This window comes from Rhinopithecus roxellana, chromosome 7 (genome assembly GCF_007565055.1).
Source record: "Rhinopithecus roxellana isolate Shanxi Qingling chromosome 7, ASM756505v1, whole genome shotgun sequence".
NCBI classification, from domain to species: Eukaryota; Metazoa; Chordata; class Mammalia; order Primates; family Cercopithecidae; genus Rhinopithecus; species Rhinopithecus roxellana.
Genome location: NC_044555.1, coordinates 93,208,483 through 93,212,731, shown reverse-complemented (window position 1 = coordinate 93,212,731; position 4,249 = coordinate 93,208,483).

Sequence of the window (4,249 nt, the reverse complement as noted above, 5' to 3'; positions counted from 1 at the left end):
CACAGATGTGGAGGGCCTACTGTATTGGCTGTGGCTGCATCTGTGCTACAATGGCAGAGGTGAGTGACAGAGGCTGTGTGTGGTGCTCTCATCACCTCATACTGCTGCTCCAAGTACTACAAATTGCAGGAATGCAGCATAACTCCACAGTGTATTGAATACCACATGTATCTACCATGGCATTTTAAAAAGTTACAAGTGCAGGCGGGGCGCGGTGGCTCAAGCCTGTAATCCCAGCACTTTGGGAGGCCGAGACGGGCGAATCACGAGGTCAGGAGATCGAGACCATCCTGGCTAACACGGTGAAACCCCGTCTCTACTAAAAAATACAAAAAACTAGCCGGGCAAGGTGGCGGGCGCCTGTAGTCCCAGCTACTCGGGAGGCTGAGGCAGGAGAATGGCGTAAACCCGGGAGGCGGAGCTTGCAGTGAGCTGCGATCCGGCCACTGCACTCCAGCCTGGGCGACAGAGCAAGACTCCGCCTCAAAAAAAAAAAAAGTTACAAGTGCATACATATTGTGTCAAAAGTAAAGAAAGTGGACTTTGAAGGTCTTGCTTTTAAGGTACAATGGAGTGTGGATTACTTAATTACCAAATTAGATGTGGGAACATTGTGTTTATTACACAATGACACCATCACATTGCTACAAGATTATAATGTACATCAACGTTACCAGACTAAGCATTCATCACAATATTCCCAACTCAGAGGAGAGCAATGGCCAGTACAATTTAAATTTTTAAGTAGAATATCTTATTATAGCAAAATTCATTATAAAACTAAAAAAGAGGCCAGGCACATTGGCTCATGCCTGTAATCCCAGCACTTTGGGAGGCTGAGGTGTGTGGATCATGAGGTCAGGAGTTCGAGGTCAGCTTGGCCAACATGGTAAAACCCCATCTCTACTAAAATTACAAAAATTAGCTGGGTGTGGTGGCGCACGTCTGTAATCCCAGCTACTCAGGAGGCTGAGGCAGGAGAATTGCTTGAACCTGGGAGGTGGAGGTTGCAGTGAGCTGAGATCACGCCACTGCACTCCAGCCTGGGCAATAGAGCGAGACTCCATCTAAAAAAGAAAAAAAGTAAAAAATAAAAATAAGCCTGTAGCCAAAGTAAGTTTCTGAGTGGCTCCTTTGTTAGCCAAGCAAGGAAAGTCATTTACTGATATTGAGCTAAATTGTGTTCAGTTGCAGAAGTCAAAGAAATATGTTCAAGAAAAATAAAACCTGTTGAAGACTATTCACCTTTCAGCAAGAACAGTGGCTCCAAGAGTTGAGGACATTGAAAGCAACATCAAAACAAAACAGAAACAAAAACAAACAAACAAAAAAAGGGCAAGGCACAGTGGGTCACACCTGTAATCTCAGCACTTTGAAAGCCTGCGGCAGAAGAATTGCTTGAGCCCAAGAGTTCAGGACCAGCCTGGGCAGCATAGAAATACCTTGCTTCTATAAATAAATAAATAAATAAATAAATAAATAAATAAATAAATATAGCTGGTGTGGTGGTGTGCACCTGTGGTCCCAGCTACTAGGGAGTCTAAGGTGGGAGGATCACTTGAGCCCAGGAGTTTGAGGCTGCAGTGAGCTGTGATCATGCCACTGCACTCTAGCCTGGGTGACAGAGCAAGACCCTGTCTCAAAAACAAAAACAAAAACAAAGCAAATGATTTCAAGTGATTTTCCTTGGTTCCTGATGAATTGAATGTTTGCCGGTATTGCTTAGTTGTTGTTTCTTACTCAAGGAGTCAATGTTGAGTTTAAAGTGACTGAAGAATTGGACCGGGCACGGTGGCTCACGCCTGTAATCTCAGCACTTTGGGAGGCCGACGTGGGCAGATCACTTGAGGTCTGGAGTTTGAGATCAGCCTGGCCAACATGGTAAAACCCTGCCTCTACTAAAAATACAAAAATACACACACACACACACATACACATAAAATTAGCCAGGCATGGTGGCACGCGCCTGTAATCCCAGCTACTCAAGAGGCTGAGGCAGGAGAGTCGATTGAACCTGGGAGGCAGAGGTTGCAGTGAGCCAAGATTGTGCCACTGCACTCCGGATTGGGTGACAGAGCGAGACTCTGTTTAAAAAAAAAAAAAAAAAAATTGGCCTGTGTGTATGGTCTGTGTAGAACAACTGCAGATGGGAGTATTTTCAAAGAAATCAAGAAAATACTAATTCAATTCAGTCTAAAGCAGAATCAGCTAAGATGTATTACAAATATGTATGGAACAGAAAAGGCTTAGACAAATGTACAATACTTATCAAAATGTAAGTTGTTTAAAATCCTATAGTTATTAATTGTATGATTAAACAGTGGGTACTTTGCAAAAAAAAAAATAAAACGAAAAACTTGAATCTACCTTGTGTTATTGTTGACAGCAGTGTCAACAGTGAAGTTCAGCTGGGTGTGGTGGCTCACACCTGTAATTCCAGCACTTTGGGAGGCCAAGGCGGGTGGATCATGAGGTCAGCAGTTCAAGACCAGTCTGGCCAACATGATGAATCCCCATCTCTACTAAAAATACAAAAAAAATAGCTGGGCATGGTGGCAGGCGCCTATAATCCCAGCTACTCAGGAGGCTGAGGCAGAGAATTGCTTGAACCCAGGAGGCGGAGGTTGCAGTGAGCTGAGATGGTGCTACTGCACTCCAGCCTGGGTGACAGAGCAAGACTCCATCTAAAAAAAAAAAAAGAAAAGAAAAGAAAAAACAAAACCGCGAAGTTCATTCACTCTCATGGATTAAACCATTGTTTTGTCAGTTCCATTTTTTTTTTTTCGGAAACATAAGTTAAATATTTCTGACTTGCCCTATGAATAGTAATTCAAAAGTTTAGCAGTGGTGAGGTTTTGAGACTTTCTTGAGCACAGGGCTGAGATTGAAAATTTTCTAGGCCGGGTGCAGTGGCTCACACCTGTAATCTCAGCACTTTGGGAGGCCGAGGCAGGCAGATTAGTTGAGGCCAGGAGTTCAAGACCAGCCTGGCCAACATGGCAAAAACCCATCTATAAATAGCTGGGTGTGGTGCTGCGTGCCTGTAATCCTAGCTACTTGGGAGGCTAAAATTTTAGAAAATTTTCTAAATGAGAAGAACCCCACCCTTGACCACTATTATTGAACATGAATAGTTTTTAAAAATGGCTTTTGCCATAGACTTAGTAATGTTCCTTAATGAATTTAACCTAAAATTATAAGGCAGAACAGTGTTTATACCTGAAACTTGTACCGCAGTAAAGTCATTCAGTGACATTTAACATTGTTTGAATCACAATGTCAAGGTGCTTTAATCACTTCTCGTGCTGTCAAAAGTTAAAAATCCGGATTTATATTCTCACACAAATTTGCGGTGGAAGTATTCTTGTACATGAATGTTCATAGCAGCATTATCTATATAATAACCAAAAAGTGGAAACATCCCCGTTGTCCACCAGTTGATGAATGGATTAACAAAATGTATCCATATGTATCCAAAATGTATCCATCATATCCATATGATGAAATACTATTCAGCCATAAAAAGGAAAGCAGTACTGTAACATGGATGAACCTTGAAAACATTATGGTAAATGAAAGAAGCCAGACAAATGGCCACATATTGTAGACTTCCATTTATATGAAATGTCCAGAATAGGCAAATCCACAGAGATAAAAAGTAGATTAGTGGTTGCCTCAGGCTGGGAAGTTGGGGGGTAGGGGTGGTGGTGACTACTCATGGGTATAAGATTTCTTTTTGAGATGATGGAAATGTTCTGGAATTAGTGGTGATGGTTACACAACTTTGTGAATACACTAAAAACTACTCAATAACACATTTTAAAAGGTGAATTTTATGTTATGTGAATGATATCAACTAAAAAAATAAGATACCTAAAAAAATCAGGTACTCATCCGGAATAGTCATTAAAATCAAAATCATATTTAGAAACACACCTAATTCAGTATCATATATATAATATAGACTATATAATGCATAGTTCTTTATTTAGCTGGTCTTATACATACATATGTGTATATATACATATAAATGCATGCGTTATAGAAATGTAAATAATTTATATAATATTAAGGGTGTTGTGAGAAAGCCCACCAATCTTCATTGAGAAGCGACTCCCAGATCACAGGAGTCCCAGCTAACTTGGCCAAGACAAAGTAGGTTCTGGCAAGCTCCAGGCGCACCCCTGTATATCTTATCCTGATAGGACAGCCCGGAAGTTTATAAGACTTCTACTAACACGTGACCAGC